The sequence below is a fragment of the Maniola hyperantus genome, chromosome 26, assembly GCF_902806685.2.
Source record: "Maniola hyperantus chromosome 26, iAphHyp1.2, whole genome shotgun sequence".
Classification (NCBI taxonomy): domain Eukaryota; kingdom Metazoa; phylum Arthropoda; class Insecta; order Lepidoptera; family Nymphalidae; genus Maniola; species Maniola hyperantus.
In genome coordinates this window covers 468,657-487,556 of record NC_048561.1, presented here as the reverse complement: position 1 = coordinate 487,556, position 18,900 = coordinate 468,657, and the positions used below count along the sequence as shown (strand labels likewise).

At 40.3% G+C, this 18,900-nt stretch overlaps 1 protein-coding gene across 6 annotated transcripts in view; it reads left to right on the top strand.

The window, feature by feature from the left end:
* hts (adducin 1-like protein hts) overlaps positions 1–18,900 on the top strand; it is a 92,325-nt gene that overhangs the window by 17,742 nt on the left and 55,683 nt on the right. For all 6 annotated transcript variants that reach the window (XM_069507475.1, XM_069507471.1, XM_069507474.1 and 3 more), the window contains exon 2: positions 8,155–8,211. The gene's annotated coding sequence lies outside the window, so the exon portion shown is untranslated. The remainder of the gene's footprint in view (positions 1–8,154; positions 8,212–18,900) is intronic.

The following is an 18,900-nucleotide window of genomic DNA, read 5'->3' as shown; positions in this document are numbered from 1 at the left end:
GCGGGTACCGGCGTATCACCATTAAACTGAGTTAGCATCGAACCTGTGTTTGATTTGTTCCAGTTGTAATGAAGCCTTGCGTCATTCACATTGAATGTTAGGCCAGCATCATTTAGAGGTTATGACATCAGCGATCGCCTCAAGTGAGGGCAAGGACGCGTTGCTGTTGCCCACTGGTGGCCACAAACCGTCTGTCTAGTGGAGATGAACCATTTTACAGTTAGTACTATCGGTTGTACGGACTATGACTTAGACTTGCCTTTTTTTTACACAAGTTTAAAAAATGTGTTAAAAGTATGCTCCTAAAAAAAGCATATTATACAGTCGCAGACTATGTAAACGATAAAAAAGCTTGGATTTGACTCGCTCCAGCAATGCACGGGGCTGCATTGGCTTGTATAGTACGGTATAATAACATTGTAAATTGAAAAATTAAAAAGAGCAACCGCCGAGTTTCTTGCTAGTTCTTCTCGGTAGGGACGGCATTCCGAACCAGTGGTAAATTAAAACTACCTGACTATTCATAAGCACTTTTAAAAAGTTTACATGAATGAAAAAAACATTCTATTCTATTCTATGTGCCCTGCCCATTGCCACTTCAGCTTCGCAACCCGTTGAGCTATGTCGGTTACTCTAGTTCTCCTACGGATCTCCTCATTTCCTCATTGATCACGTAGAGAAACTCCGCACATAGCTCTCTCCATCGCCCGCTGAGTGACTCTGAACTACATCTAAATACATATAACTTTTAAAAGTGCTTTTGAATCGTGAAAGAGTCAACCACTGATTGGTTCGGAATAACCTAACCTGGGGTCTGATCTTCGATCTCGGGCACGAGAATTTTTCGGCTCTATGGTGCGTTGTTGCTTTAGCCATGAAGGAAAACATCTTGAGGAAGCCTATGTCACTCTCGAGCACGCCTAACATGCGCACCACGAGAAAATTTTGTCTACGCATTTACTCGTCTTATTTGTATGAAAAAACACGAGATAATGCGTAGAGAAAATTTTGTCTACGCATTTACTCGTCTTATTTGTATGAAAAAACACGAGATAATGCGTAGACAAAATTTTCTCGCGGGGCGCATGTTAGACCCTCAGGTCTTAAACTATACCCATGCATTTAAACTACCGTGAGTGATTTCCATTCTAAATAATATCTGTCCCGGCTGTACTCATGTGTTTAGTCGACGTTATCCCGACTAGTTTCGAACCCATCGGGGTCCTTTTCCCGCACCGCGGGACGTGCGCGAACGGACTCCCTTGAAAAAGGACCCCGGATGGGTTCGAAACTAGTCGGGCTAACGTCGACTAAACACGTGAGTACAGCCGGGACAGATATTATTTATACCCATGCAAAAAATTACGTCGATCCGTTGCGTTGCTCCGTTGCGACGTGAATGAAGGACAAACCAACACACTTTCGCATTTAGTGATTGCAGTCACGAAAATTTAGAAAAAATAAAGAGTGTCATATCTTGTACGGATGATACAGAACCCGTCCTGTGCGAGAACGATTCGCATTTGACCGGTTTTTTCCGAAGCAAATCCCAAAACTACCCAAAAATACCTTACCATAAAACTCGCTTAGTATTACATGAAACAAGAAATAAAAGGACATCGAGACCAAGTTCAAATTGTGCTTTTTTTATCCGAACCCGGGACCCACTGGACCGGTCCCGCGAGCGAGGAGGCAGTATACAATTATGTGCGAGTGGGAGGGAGACAAAAAATCTGGTTAGCGCATGAGCGCCCAAAAATTTATGGTCGTTATTTACGGGCACCGACCAGTTGGGCTAATGCTGGTTTTGTTTTACGTCAGTTTTGATTGACTATTGGAAATCGCTGTTTTTAACCGACTTCCAAAAAGGTGGTTCTCAATTCGGACCGTTTTCTTTTTTCGACTTTTTTAGGGTCCGTACCTCAAAAGGAAAAACGGAACCCTGATAGGATCACTTTGTTGTCTGTCTGTCTGTCTGTCTAGAAACCTACAGGGTACTTCCCGTTGACCTAGAATCATGAAATTTGGCAGGTAGGTAGATCTTATAGCTGACATTTGAAAAATAAAAGGAAAAATCTGAAAACCGTGAATTTAGGGTTAGATCACACAAAAAAAATTAAATTCTGGTCATGAACTAATAATTAGTATTTTCAACTTTCGAAGTGAGTGACTATATCAAGTGGGGTATCATATGAAAGGTCTTCGTCTGTACATTCCAAAACAGATTTTTGTTTATTTTTATGCATCATAGTTTTTGAATTATTTTTGAAAATTCAATTCCTAAGGGGGTGAAATAGGGTTTTGAAATTTTGAAGTCCACGCATAGTCGAAGTCGCGAGCATAAGCTAGTATAAATATATAAAAAGAAAAGGTGACTGACTGACTGACTGATCTATCAACGCACAGCTTAAACGACTGGACGGATCGGACTGAAATTTGGCATTGAGGTACGGAACCCTAAAAATCACGTCAATCCGTTGCACCGTTGTGATTGAAGGACAAACCCACCAACAAACACACTTTCGCATTTATAATAAGGGTACTGATTGTTATAGTAGCAATAGAAATACACAGTGTGAAAATTCTGACTCTACCTAATACGGTTCACGAGAAACGCTGACCAACAGACAAACGGACGGACAGCGGAGGCTTTGTAATAGGGTCCCGTTGACTCGCTTCGGGTACGCAACTCTAAAAACTAGTTCGAACAACGTAATATTTATCCCGAACTTTGTATATTTTCTATTTATTTATTACTTCATATTGTTGTAACCTAATGTCAAAAATGTTTTTGTTTTGTATAATATTTTTCATTCCTTTATTGTTTTTAATATTCTAGTCTGTAAGGGGAGAGCACTGATGCCTATAACACGAGTGTACAACTTATTTTAGGCATCGGTGGCTTAACCTAATTTTGGTTGTAATTTTTGGTGAAACAATAATTTTTTTTTTTTTTTTGCTGTCGCTACTCATCCCGGTTAGATGGCGCTGCAGTGAGTTGACACGTGTCATTTACGACGGCAATTTGTCGACCGGTACGACGCTGACGTCTTTATTGATGGGGCGAAGTGTTCGAGCGGGTAATTGTAAACATTTACACTGAATTAGGTATAGTTATTTACAGAAACTCTTGTTTCTCATCACAATTGAAAACTATGTACACGTTGTTCGGTATATCATAAGTCATAACATATTGCATGCTAATAGGCAGAATTTGGCTGTACCTTTTTGTTTTGTAATATCTGCACTGTTTACCCATATTCGCAATAAAGAAATTTGAATTTGAATAATATATTATTTTTACCTCGTTCAATTTGTTTTTACGAACCGTCAAGTTAACCGTTAAGTGCACCATTTCACGATTTGGCTCGTGTCACTCGCGAGTCACGATTTTCAATGTTGTTTTTTTGCCGACGCTTGCAGTTAGCTGGTTGATGCGCGCGCGGCGTGACTTGACGCGCGTCACTTTAGAATTTAATGGTGACCTCAGGTGGTGACATAACTAGGTATTGGGGCCGATTCTCTTGAACACAATCTCTAAACTAAACTAAATTAACAGGTCTAAATCTAATGCCATCCTTTTCCGCGAGCAGCATTATGAAAGGGATAGCAATAGATTTAGGCGTGTCATTTTAGTTTAGGTTAGAGATTGTGTACAATGGAATTAGCCACATTGTTTACAATGAACCAGAAGCGACACCGGAGCATCCTCAGGAGATTTAGCCCTTACAATCCACAATTGCAAAGAATTGATCTGTTTTTATTTATGTATTTTTGTCTGTTTTTAGGGTTCCGTACCTCAAAAGGAAAAACGGAACCCTTATAGGATCACTTTGTTGTCTGTCTGTCTGTGTCCGTCCGTCTGTCAAGAAACCTACAGGGTACTTCCCGTTAACCTAGAATCATGAAATTTGGCAGGTAAGTAGATCTTATAGCTGACATTTGGGGAAAAATCTGAAAACCGTGAATTTAGGGTTAGATCACACAAAAAAAATTTAATTGTGGTCATGAACTAATAATTAGTATTTTCAACTTTCGAAGTGAGTGAATATATCAAGTGGGGTATCATATGAAAGGTCTTCACCTGTACATTCTAAAACAGATTTTTATTTATTTTTATGCATCATAGTTTTTGAACTATCGTGGAAATGTGTAGTACTGAACCCTCATTGCGCGAGCCTGACTCGCACTTGGCCGGTTTTTTCAGACTTTTTATTTATTTCCTCAATAATTGTGGATTGTAAGGGCTATATCTCCTGAGGATGCTCCGGTGTCGACCATACAGATTCGACCTGTTTCAGCGGATTATAGCAAATTGAGCTTTTGGTTCATTGTAATCATAATCATAATCATTTATTTATTTTGCTCAGATATGGTAGGTACATGTAAATTATTTACATGGGGTCTTAAAAGTTAGGTAATCAGTTACATATCCTGCCAAGCATGGCGTGCAAAATTATTTCTAAATTATCTTCATAAATTATCTAATTTCATTAATATTGTTATGTCATCACTCATCATTTAAATGTTTTTTATAATTCAAATGTCTATTTCTATGCATGCATTATTTAAAATTTGTCATTAAAAAAATCATTAACACTATAATAAGTTTTATTTAGTAGAAAATTAAACAAATAACTTCTAAAAGATCTGAGGTTCATTCTATAGCTGGCGACGGTAAATGGTTATAAATACGTATTGGCCGTACAGTACACAAACTTGGTATATAAAGGTATATCATGGACTTCCGCAAAGTAACGCCTGCTTCTATACAACTTTTAGGTAATGGGGCCAATTTTCTTGTACACAATCTCTAAACTAAACTAAATTAACAGGTCTAAATCTAGTGATATCCTTTTCCGCAGGCAAAATTATGAAAGGGATAGCAATAGATTTAGACGTGCCATTTTAGTTTAGTTTAGAGATGGTGTGCAACGGAATTAGCCACATTGTTTGTCATCTGTTACTTTAACTACCTATCTCGCACTTACGTAACATTGTATCAAAGCTGATGACTTATTAATTTTATTTATCAACTAGCTTATGCTCGCGACTTCGTTCACGTGGACTACACAAATTTCAAACCCCTATTTCACCTCCTTAGGGTTGAATTTTCAAAAACCCTTTCTTAGCGGATGCCTACGTCATAATAGCTATTTGTATGCCAAATTTCAGCCCGATCCGTCTAGTAGTTTGAGCTGTGCGTTGATAGATCAGTCAGTCAGCCAGTCACCTTTTCCTTTTTAAATATATTTAGCCTAATTGCCTACTATTTATCACTAATTATAAGCAATAACATTCAGTATCGAATAGCCCAAATAAGTAAATCGGGTGACTAACCGATAACCCCCATTACATACATACGACTGTCGCCAAGTAAAGATGGCGTCGAACAATGGCGCCGGCTGTCAACGGGTCATCGACCCCTGCAGCCATGGTATAGTTGGCAGTGATTCCACCTTAATTAATGTCAGGGACTTTTGGACGCGGTGAAACGACGGACAGACGAAATGTCGGCACCTCGTGTCGTACAGGCTAGCTAGCTGCTAGACGACATTGCCTGTTTTTGTGTCTATGGCATGGATGAATAAAATGGTCTAAGGCCGATATGAGATTCAGATCTATTTGTTCAGATTTTACTTAGAATTAAAACAGATTAATGTATCTGATATGGATCAAGATATATGTGTCTTGGCCTAACTTCTATTGGGGGGGGGGGGGGGCAGTATGAAGCTCCGCCTGGGGGTTGCTATGTCGGTTACTCTAGTTCACCTACGGCTCTCCTCTCTGCCCACGCTTTTTTTTTTAAATTTAGAGTAGGTAATGAAATATTTATGTTAATAATATTTCAAATAGCCTAAAAACCCAAATTATATGTTGCGCTCTCCGCGTTCCATCCCATAACATCACATAATCGCAATTTCCACCCACACCTAGGGTTGCCACAATCCGTAGCTATCAGTACCCTTATTATAAATGCGAAAGTGTGTTTCTTTGTTGGTTTGTCCATCAATCACGCCGCAACGGTTTGACGTTATTTTTTTGCATGGGAAATAGTCAAAGACCTGGAGAGTGACATAGGCTACTTTTTATCCCGGAAAATCAACGTGTTCCCACGGGATTTTTAAAAACCTAAATCCACGTGAACTATGAGGCGGGGGGACGCCCCGCACACGTGAGTGCCACCCCGATTGCCATCTCCACCTGTCGCGTACTATAGATACTAATAATTATAAGGACTCCGGAATGCCAGCTATCTCTGTACTAAATTTCGTCAAAATCGGTCAAACAGATGGGCCGTGAAAAGCTAGCAGACAGACAGACACTTTCGCATTTATAATATTAGTATGGTTTGAATAAATCATTTGACTTTGACTTTGACTTATAGGTTGGTGTGGCGTGAGGCAGGGGGGGCTTAACCTCGCCTAAGCTTTTTAACCTCTACGTCAATGCGCTGAAAGAGGCGCTCAGCAGTACGCGTGTGGGATGTCATATTGACGGAGCGTGTCTACCATTTTCCGTTGTGGCAACCCTTTTTTTTTTTTTCGAGGGGGAAATCTTCTGAAGATACCCAATCGGGTTATGTGGGATTTCTACCCACTAAAACCCCCTCGGTGGCCCTCCTCAGCGCGTTATTGAGAGGGTCCATTTTCCGTTGTGGCAACCCTAGCAGCGAGCGGAAATGACAGCAGCTATGTATTGTGTGTGTGTGTATTACACATGACGCAAGCCGACCCTGCAGTCACTACTCGCACAATTCCCGTGACCCGTTTCACATGATGGCTAGTAACAACCATTCACATTTGATTTTTCGCTGACAAGGCCAACGCCTTTGGATATCATCTCCTCTTGAATCGTCTCTTTTGAATCGTCAACTAGTTTAATTTATTTAAATCAGAGCCTCAATAGCTCAACGGGTAAAGGAGTGGACTGAAAACCGAAAGGTCGACGGTTCAAACCCCGCCCGTTGCACTATTGTCGTACCTACTCCTAGCACAAGCTTGACGCTTAGTTGGAGAGGAAAGGGGAATATTGGTCATTTAACATGCCTAATATTCGTTATAAAAAATATAAAAAAATTACCGAACCAGTGGTAAATTAAATTAGTTGACGATTCAAAAGCAATGCAAATGCAAATTTCCTACACCGTTAAAGCAAGTGATATTTAATTGCTTATAACGCACATAGTTCCGAAAAGTTAGAGTTGCGTACACGGGATCGAACTCCCGACTCGCCGAAACCGGCATGGCAGAGTATCCCTTCTATTCTGAAAAAAACCGTCCAAGTGCGAGTCAGGCTCGCACAATGAGGGTTCCGTATTACAGTCGTATTTTTTCGACATTTTGCACGATAATTCAAAAAATATACATACATAAAAATAAATAAAAATCTGTTTTAGAATGTACAGGTGAAGACCTTTCATATGATACCCCACTTGAATAGTTATCTTACTTAGAAAATTGAAAATACTAATTATTAGTTCATGACCACACTTTAATTTTTTGTGTGTGATCTAATCCTTAATTCACGGTTTTCAGATTTTTCCCCAAATGTCAGCTATAAGATCTACCTACCTGCAAAATTTCATAATTCTAGGTCAACGGGAAGTACCCTGTAGGTTTCTTGACAGACAGACAGACAGACAACAAAGTGATCCTATAAGGGTTCCGTTTTTCCTTTTGAGGTACGGAACCCTAAAAAAACCCGTACTCTGTAGTGGGCCGGCGATGGTTCGAGAAGATTAAATCAAAATCAATTTAAACAACGCATGTTATGTTATTTTTATTTTATTAGGAAAACCAACAGCTTAAATTAATCTATTTTAATCTTAAAATTAAGTAACTACAAGCTAATAATAGGTTTTATAATTATACTAGCTGCCTCGGCGAACTTCGTTCCGCCTAACAGTCGAATCAAATTTTTCTCTCCGTAAGAAGTTTCTCGTCGTACTTCAAGGAATATTATAAAAAAAGAATTAGCGAAATCGGTTCAGCTGTTCTCGAGATTTGCGATGAGCAACACATTTAGTGATTCATTTTTATATTATAGAAGATTATCGAGAAATCTCTCTATATAAGTATTTTTGAAAACGAGTTTTGGTATGAATTTTTGTATCAATTAATTTTGAGTTTTTTTCTTTTCTTTTTGTTGCAGGTCGTGCATGATTCCAAAAAGGAGTTTGCAGTGAACTGACTCATCACGAACAACTAAGTAAGTTTATTTACTAAGGTCTTCAATGAGTGTTCTTATTCATAGTTTGCATACAAATAAGACGACTGGATATACAGGGTGCCCGGGTGTGCTAGTTGTATACTAGCGATGATTTAGGGGGAGTCTTCTACAAATCGTTATAACCCGGTCAAGCTAAGTTTGCACCTCGCGTCGATTAAAAAAAAAAAAAATAACTCAACAAGTTGCAGACAAAAATTCGTAGTACGTGTATGTTTGCATCTTTGTCACTGATACACCTACTACGAATTTTTGTTTGCCACTTGTTGAGTTTTTAATTTTTTTTTTTGAAATTTTAATCGACGTGAGGTGCAAACTTAGCTTGACCGGGTAATACAGTTCTTGCATTTCACGAGGGCGAGTGGCTCATGCTTGTGTTTAGTCGTATCGGTATAAGTAAGATACACTAAATGTGTGCGACTGATTGGTCCGACATGCACGCACACTTATGCAATGCCCATGTATACGACGTTACCACAAGTAAAGTTCACTCGTCTTCGTGAATTGCAAGAACTGTACCACTCTAAAACCAAAGGGCACTTATACTTTCAAACATGTTTCTCAAGCGTGAAGCTATGGTGCATTAAAAATCTCGTAGTCAAACAAAATCTGCTAAAAGGTGAAAATCATTATGATAATGAAGACAAAACATACAAACATAATTATGTATTCATGACAGGGCCCTCATTAGTGCGCGGTGCTTAGCAAAGCCGCCCGAAAGTGCAATTAACGGCCCATCCGACACGTCCGCCCCCATTGAAAGTCGAGCGTGAAATGAGCATTTTGTTCTCTTTTTAAAATTTTAATTTTCTACAACCCTCATACATACAGAGCCAGCGCGTGCCAGACCTTCGTTATTTTATAGAAGCTGAAAGTTTCTCTGTTTGTGGTCCCCAACACAGGGAGGAACGATCAGCAACTATGAACTTTGGATCTTGATGACTTTGGAAGATAACAGGTAATAAAGGTGTAAAAAGTCTTACGTCAAACAAAATCTGCTAAAAGGTTCGTTTCGAAGAGGCACACGTTGACACGCTGATGATGATGATTAGTAGTTTAGTAGCTAAGCTACTTGTAGTAACCCAAATCATAAACAAGTCAGTTCACAGTTCCCGTCCCCAATTGGCCGCGTCCGGGTCCCCTGCCAGTTCCGACTGGTGACTAGTGCTGTGAGAAACGGTGCGCGAATAACACACGACCTTCCTTCCTTTTGAAGTCGGTTAAGAAAATAATTCTGCTGTTTCATCATCATCATCATCATCATGATCAACCCATCGCCGACTCAATACAGAGCACGGGTCTCCTCTCAGAGTGTGAAGGGTTTGGTCATGTGCGGATTGGGTAGACTTCACACACCTTTGAGAACATTATGGAGAACTCTCAGGCATGCAGGTTTCCTCACGATGTTTTCCTTCACCGTTAAAGCAAGTGTAAGAGTAATATTTAACTACTTAAAACGAGTGATCTTTAACCAGTGGCGTGCAATTCATAGAGGCATAAAAGTACTGCTTACCCTAGTTGAAATGACCAGTGCTCATTTTTCTTTATGACCTGCCATTTAGCAGGTCTCTATAAGGTGTATCTAAAGCCTATCTTACTAATGCTTACCCTGGCTTCAAACTCTGTGCACGCCACTGTCTTTAACCCTTCTCATATTGAGAGGATACGGGTGGGATATGAACCGGCGACCTTTCGGTTTTCAGTTCGCACCATTAACCGTTGAGCTATCGAGGCTATTTGATGATGTGGTAAGATGAGATTGATTAAGAGAGATGAGGTTTGAGAGGGTTGATGATGATGATGATGAAAGTTTAGGTACAGTTGTTGCAATTCACGAAGGCGATTGGACTTTACTTGTGGTTACGTCGGATACAAGGGCATTGTGTATTGTGTGTGTGTGTGTGTGTATGTCGGACGAAACGCACACATTATGGTTGAGATCTATAGAGCGCACTTTGACTTTACTCAAACTTAAGATTAAGTTAAATTTTTTACAAAAAAAATAAAAACCGACTTCGTTACACAAACACTAAAAATTGAAAAATAATTTAATTGATTACCGAATATATTATGTATACAAGAGTTAATATAGTTCCATAATAATATTTTTTGGTGCCGGTGCCAATTAGCTTTAGCTGCGCGAATCGTCCAGACTTCATATTTTTATGAGACTCCACAATGGCACCTCATTGGCACCGACCCTTTTTTTGAAGTCGGTTAAAAACGAGACAGATGAGAGATATAGCTCTGTCTCGTTTTAACTCTGTCGTAAGTCTAAGCTAAGTCAGAGTCCGCTCTATAGATCTCACCCTTAGTGTACCTTACGTATATTATCGATACGACTTAAACACAAGCATGAGCCATTCGCCTTCGTGAATTGCAAGAACTATAGTTACCTATGGAGTCGATCGAGGCTGCGCGTGCGCAGGGCATCGACCCGCACCGATGAGTCGCGGCCCACGCCAGCCCTTCCAGGATATTGGAAGGGTGTCACGTGGGCGTCCCACTAGTCACTAGTATTACAAGTTACAAGTTCACTACAAGTCTAGAGCCGCCGCTTGTAAGCTGTAATCATAGCACTAAAGCCGAATGCAGACCAAGAACCAAGCTGTTAGTTTAGCTTAGCTCTTAAACCTTCTAATCCATACTAATATTATAAATGCGAAAGTGTGTCTGTGTGTCTGCATGCCTTTCACGGCCTATCCGTTCAACCGATTTTGATGAAATTTGGTACAGGGAAAGCTTGCATCCCAGGGAAGGGCATAGACTACTTTTTATCCCGCAAAATCAAAGAGTTAATCGCCTTTCACGGCCTATCCGTTCAACCGATTTTGATGAAATTTGGTAAAGGGAAAGCTTGCATCCCAGGGAAGGGCATAGACTACTTTTTATCCCGCAAAATCAAAGAGTTAATCGCCTTTCACGGCCTATCCGTTCAACCGATTTTGATGAAATTTGGTAAAGGGAAAGCTTGCATCCCAGGGAAGGGCATAGACTACTTTTTATCCCGCAAAATCAAAGAGTTAATCGCCTTTCACGGCCTATCCGTTCAACCGATTTTGATGAAATTTGGTACAGGGAAAGCTTGCATCCCAGGGAAGGGCATAGACTACTTTTTATCCCGCAAAATCAAAGAGTTAATCGCCTTTCACGGCCTATCCGTTCAACCGATTTTGATGAAATTTGGTACAGGGAAAGCTTGCATCCCAGGGAAGGGCATAGACTACTTTTTATCCCGCAAAATCAAAGAGTTAATCGCCTTTCACGGCCTATCCGTTCAACCGATTTTGATGAAATTTGGTACAGGGAAAGCTTGCATCCCAGGGAAGGGCATAGACTACTTTTTATCCCGCAAAATCAAAGAGTTAATCGCCTTTCACGGCCTATCCGTTCAACCGATTTTGATGAAATTTGGTACAGGGAAAGCTTGCATCCCAGGGAAGGGCATAGACTACTTTTTATCCCGCAAAATCAAAGAGTTAATCGCCTTTCACGGCCTATCCGTTCAACCGATTTTGATGAAATTTGGTACAGGGAAAGCTTGCATCCCAGGGAAGGGCATAGACTACTTTTTATCCCGCAAAATCAAAGAGTTCCCACGGGATTTTTAAAACCTAAATCCACGCGGATAAAGTCGACGGTATCAGCTAGTAGATTATATAAGATCACAAATCTCCTTGAAACAAAATTATTGTAAAAAAACAACAATCCCAAGATGATCTTGCAGATCGTGTCGTGAGTCAGAGAGCGCGGGTTCGCTTCCCGGCGGATGCTAATTGCATTAATGGGGTCAATTTTGGCCGCATGCCATCGCATGAATGGGGGCCCACTGTGCTGGCGGCGTGAGTGGTGCTCTTGTTTGACTAATTAATGGTGATAACTGATTAGCGGGGCTTCCAATATGTTGCTTTTTATACGACTCTCCAGAAGCAAAACCGGCCAAGTGCGAGTCGGGCTCGCGCACGTTCCGTACCATCCATACTAATATTATAAATGCGAAAGTATCTCTGTCTGTTTTTTAGGGTTCCGTACCTCAAAAGGAAAAACGGAACCCTTATAGGATCACTTTATTGTCTGTCTGTCTGTCAAGAAACCTACAGGGTACTTCCCGTTGACCTAGAATCATGAAATTTGGCAGGTAGGTAGATCTTATAGCTGACATTTGGGGAAAAATCTGAAAACCGCAAATTTAGGGTTTGATCACACACAAAAAAAATATTGTGGTCATGAACTAATAATTAGTATTTTCAACTTTCCAAGTGAGTGACTATATCAAGTGGGGTATCATATGAAAGATCTTCACCTGTACATTCTAAAACAGATTTTTATTTATTTTTATGCATCATAGTTTTTGAATTATCGTGCAAAACGTCGAAAAAATACGACTGTAGTATGGAACCCTCATTGCGCGAGCCTGACTCGCACTTGGCCGGTTTTTTTAATCATAGGCGCATGCTTGACCACGATCACACCTGATGGGAAGTGATGATGTGGCCTAAGATGGGACGCGTTTGCCTAGGAGGTGTCTATTCACTCTGTCTGTCTGCTAGCTTTTCACGGCCCATCCGTTCAACCGAATTTGACGAAATTTGGTACAGATATAGCTTGCATCCCGGGCAAGGACATTTATGCTACTTTTTATCCCGAAAAAATATGTCCTTCCCCGGGATGCAAGCTATCGCTGTACCAAATTTCGTCAAAATCGGTTGAACGGATGGGCCGTGAAAGGCTAGCAGACAGACAGACAGAGTGAATAGGCATCTTCTAGGTAAACGCGTCCCATCTTAGGCCACATCATCACTTCCCATCAGGTGTGATTGTGGTCAAGCGTACACCTATAATGAATAAAAAAAAAAAAAAGACACACTTTCGTGTTTATAATATTAGTATGGGTTTTGAATAAACCATTTGACTTTTGACTTTTCTACTGTATTAGTGTGGATAGGATACACTCCCGTATAAATAGTCTGGTGAAAATTCCCAAGCACATAAATTGCAAACAAATCTTTCAGGAACTCACTTCCTGAAAATGTCAGAGAGAACTGCCACTCAGTACACTCATTCAAATACAGAGTCAAGCAGTATTACCTATCATTAATATAGAGTATTTTATATATTATATGTATTTATATTTTTCATATATTATGTATATAATTATTTATGATAAGTATTATTATGTTTATCTAAATATATAAAAGGAAAAGGTGACTGACTGACTGACTGACTGAATGACTGACTGACTGACTGATCTATCAACGCACAGCTTAAACTACTGGACGGATCGGGCTGAAATTTGGCATGCAGATAGCTATTATGACGTAGGCATCCGCTAAGAAAGGATTTTTGAAAATTCAACCCCTAAGGGGGTGAAATAGGGGTTTGAAATTCGTGTAGTCCACGCGGACGAAGTCGCGAGCATATGCTAGTTGTATATAAGTTGATTTGGGTATTTATTATAAGATATTTATGTAGTTTATTAGAGTCTAGTACCGTAGACCTATTCCACTTCTTGATACGCCTTACTCACAACCTTGAATGGGAAGCTGGAAGAAATCTCTGTTTAGAGATAAGCATTTCCGATGTAACTTAATTTATTATTACTTTGTAACTACAATTTTTGGTACATGAATAATAAAAATAAAATAAATAAATAAAATTGTCGTCGTTGAAATATTGAATAGCCTACAATTTTGGTCGAGGAGACGGGATTCGTCGTCTGACTTTGGCAATGACTCCATGGCGATTGGCGCCCCATCGTCCAAGTACGTTGACCTTACTTGGATTTTATGCGAAACTATATGTAGCTGTGTTTGTAGTTTCTCTACGTGATCAAATCTGAAATGAGGAGACCCGTAGGAGAACTAGAGTAACCGACATAGCTCAACGGGTTGCGAAGCTGAAGTGGCAATGGGCAGGGCGCAGAGTTCGTACCACCGATAGACGTTGGGGTCCCAAGGTGCTGGAATGGCGACCTCGCACCGGATGACGCAGCGTTAGAACTACTAGGTGGACGGACGACATCAGATGAGTCGCAGGGAGCCGCTGGATGGCGGCGGCGCAACGCCGGGCCAGTTTTCGGATTTTTTCCGTGACCTACCCAACCTGCCCAATTTCATGATTCTAGGTCAACGGGAAGTACCTTATAGCTTTTGTTGACAGACACGACAGACTATCGGATAGACAGACAAGGATTCCTTCTTTCCTTTTGAGATACGTAACCCTAAAAACAATGAAAATCGATAAACTCAACCCTAGTACCGGGAAAATCGACAGGTAGCAACACAACAGCTTGACGCAGGAAAATCGATGGGGGTCAACGTACCGCCCCCCTCCCACCCTCCCCACCCCCCATCCCCGCCCGCGCTGTGGGGTATGGGGTCACATTGACTAACGTCAGACGTCAGGCATCAACCGTGAAAATTGTGTATGGGGTATCATATTATGGTGCTAAAGGGCTTATTCCTAAGTCCTACGTCCTAAATGGTATAGTTACCACTTACCGTCAAACTAGCCAACTTTGCCATTCAATGATACAAAAAAAAATCCCAAAAAGAAAAATAAATTGCTTTTTGGGCGAAGTATTATTGAAATAAGCTGGGATAGCCTCGTGGTTAGGACGTCCGCCTTCTAATCGGAGGTCGGGAGTTCGATCCCGGGCACGCACCTCTAACTTTTCGGAGTTATGTGCGTTTTAATCAATTAAATGTCATTTGCTTTACCGGTGAAGGAAAACATCGTGAGGAAACCTGCATGCCTGAGAGTTCTCCATAATGTTCTCAAAGGTGTGTGAACAGTGGCGTGCACAGGAGTTCAAGCCAGGGTATGCATTTAGGTATGAACTTATTTTACGGCAGGTCAAAATGAAAAATAAGCATAGACTTATTATAATGAGGGTAAGCAGTGCGTTTATGCCTCTATGAGCTGCGCGCCACTGTGTGTGAAGTCTACCAATCCGCACATGGCCAGCGTGGTAGACTATGGCCAAAACCCTTCTCAGTCTGAGAGGAGACCCGTGCTCTGTAGTGAGCCGGTGATGGGTTGATCATGATGATGATGATTATTGAATGGCAAAGTTGGCTAGTTTGACAGTAACTATACCATTTAGTACGTAGGATTTAGGAAGGTGGAATAAGCCCTTAAGTCGGCAGGTAGTTATGAAAAACTCGGTAAAGTTCGAGTCGAACTCGCACAAGAAGGGCTCCGTACCGTCGTAGAAGATGATGTATTTTTTCATTTACATTCGACGACCTACCTGGCGCAGTGGGAAGCGTTGCTTGTTGTCTTATTAGTGGGAGGTTCCGAGTTAGATTCCCGGTAGGGGTTTGTAATTTTTTGAAAGAAAGAAAGAAGAAAGAAAACTGGTTTATTCATCTTATGCCTAAGGTACAAACAAACTTAAAATTAATAGTTAGTAGATAGTAGTTAGTAGATAATAAGAAGTACTTAATAATTAATTAAATCTAAAATGAGTTCTTGCACCCACTTGGCACAAGATGAAATGGTCCCAGCTCAGCATTAATGCTGCAGGTTTTAAAATAAAACCTGAGCGCTGGATTTTGGACATGCTAAGATTTGGGACACCCTTCCAGCATCAGTTTTCCCCACCAATTATTATAATATAAATTAAATAAAAATATTTTTTATTCATGTTCCGTACTTTTGATAGTTTTATTAATTCTAGCACAAAACAGCTGCCTTTTTCCAAATTCTTATAATTTTATTAAAATCAGTCAGGGTTTAAAATGTGGCCACTTCTAAAATGGTACGGATAACCTAAAACGGCAACACTACAGCTGTCAGTCGAAGTTGACATATACCTCGAACGCTCCGCGCGAACCGTGACGCACGAGAAACAAGCCTCTAACGGCTATCGCCGACAAAGCCGAAATTATAGACGCGAAATTCATCAAACTTGGACCAGAGCATCAACCCTGGACCTTACCAGCGCATCTTGGGGGCCCCCATCATCGGAGCGCGTTCCCGGATCCGGTAAGTGACTGCATTACAAACACTGACCGTCCATTAGCTTTTCTTCTAAACAATTCAATTCAACTTTTACAAGTATTTGAAGTCCCGCGCGTTGCTGGAACGAGCTGGTGGTTAGGGTGTTATTATAGACCCCAGTTCCCAAAGCACCAAAAATCTAATTACGAGTGTGAATTGTAGAGTTCTCAGAAGCGCACCCCAAACTGGATGAGGCATGCATATTTCCCGGGAAACCACATTTCGCGTGTATAGACATTGATACATCATTAAATTTGGCACCCGACATGTTAGGGTTCCGTATCCCAAGGTTGCCAAATGCAAGACCCTATTAATAAGCCTCCGCTGTCCGTCCGTCTGTCTGTCAGCGGGCTACATCTCTCTACCTAATTATTAGGTAAAGAGATGAAATTTTTACTGAGTAGGTGCTATAACAACAAATTAATAGTAAAAAATCAAGATCGCGAACTTTGTATATTATATTTTTTTATAATTTTTTAGTGTTTTTACCTACACTTCAAGGAAATTACTAAATAAATTTTAAATACATATCAAAAATTGCGTAACCGGCAGGAATCGAACCTGCATCGGCATCGGGCATCGGGCGCGAACCCAGAAGATGCAGGTTCGATTCCTGCAGGTTACGCAATTTTTGATATGTATATTTAGTAATTTCCTTGAAGTGTAGGTAAAAACACTAAAAAATTATAAAAAAATATAGTAAAAAGCAAATAATGTCATTTCTCGTTCAAAGAGCTTCATTGTAATACGGGCCTTTGAAAGTAGTTTCGATAACTGCAAAGTGTCGCTACTAGATGGCATTAAACAGTCGCTTCAGTACTGAGAGAACATACGTTTCACAAATTTCGTCACTGGCGGTAAGCGAAACCGTGGCCGAGTTGGTCAAGGCATCGGTCGCGAACCCAGAAGATGCAGGTTCGATTCCTGCCGGTTACGCAATTTTTGATATGTATTTAAAATTTATTTTGTATATTACTCTGGACTGGTCTACAAATTGCATCGTTCTTCTGCATCTTATGTGTGTTAACCATAGAGTTATATGATGTAAGACATTATGCTGAGCTGTACGCCCATTTCGGGTGGTGTCACAGACGAAAATGTTACATTTGTACTTTGTTTATATCTGTGACACCAACAACCAATAAACGCATTTTCTTTCTTTCTTTCTTTAAATTATAATTGTGTGTATGTACTTAAAAATTATAATACTATGGTTTCGTCGGACACTTACAAAGATTTATTATGATGAACGCATTGAAGGTATGTCAATGCACCCACTACATCACTAACCAAAAAAAATTAACTTTACAGCGATTTAATAAGAGCTATATTCCTAACAACAAACAAGAAATCCAGATTTGAAAACAAACTAGATATTCAACTCTATCCCATTGCGATAGAGATGAAATTATAAAATGTTCAAGCTCTTAATTACTCGGGTTAACCACTTGAATACGTGGATTTGCATCGGTTTTCCTTTCTAAAGGGCTCAGGCTGTTCTGTATCCTTAGTACATGTTTGAGTATCGAAACACTATAATGTCAATTTTTTTTTTTTTTTTTTTAAAAGAATATTAGCTACTTTTTAAATGACTAATATTCCCCTTTCCTCTCCAATTAAGCGTCAAGCTTGTGCTAGGAGTAGGAATGACAATAGTGCAACGGGCGGGGTTTGAACAGTCGACCTTTCGGTTTTCAGTCCACTTCTATACCGGTTGAGCTATTGAGGCTCAAAATTGGACCCAAACTTTTTTTTTAAAATAGATATAGCGAGCAAACGAGCAGGCGGGTCACCTGATGTTAAGTGATTACCGCCGCCCATGAACATTTGCAGCACCAGAGGAGCCGCCGATGCGTTGCCGGCCTTTTAGGAATTTGTTGGGCCGCCCTTTTGAATAACCCCATGTTATAATCTAGGGGGAACACCGCCGATGGGAGTTGGTTCCACAGTTAAGTGTAGTTTTAAATTCGTTTATTCTGTACTACAGATTTTTATTTTACAAGCTTGCGCTTAGAGCGATGACTTTGGACTAACCCAAACTTTAAAGCATAGGAAGGAACCGCTCCGGCTTCGCTGTGGATTTTTTTTGTAATCGGTGAGGGGGTGGCATTTATGGCAAAAATCTTTGATACCCTTAAATCTTTATTTTAAACCGAAAGTCCAAATACCAATTTCATAAATATGTAACTTGATAAAGTTATGGACTTTCTACATACTTTCATCTGCTATTTAATCCTTTTAGGGTTGTAATTTCCAAAAAGCTGTTATAATTTTTTTTTTATTTATAGTCTAGCGCTTGGCTGCAATCATACCTGGTGGCGAGTGATGATGCGGCCGAAGATGGAATGGTTTCAGGTTTCTAACCCCTAGATTTAGGTTGTGAGTTGATAGATTACTCGGTCAGTCAGTACTCAGCACACGTAGTTTTGTATGTCTGGAACTAGGAATAAGCTTTGCTTATGCAAACCTGTACTAAGCCTGCTGTGGGTAGATGAAAAAACATGGGTTCTCAGTGTCCTTCAGACGGGAAGTAATTGCAAATGCGACAGCTATGGGGTTTTGTATGGGGAGTGTTGTGTAGTCAACTTGTTGACGGGGAATTTTGTTGGAATAATTTATGTTTTTTTTTTTTAATTCAGATAAAAGTTAGCCTTTGACTGCAATCTC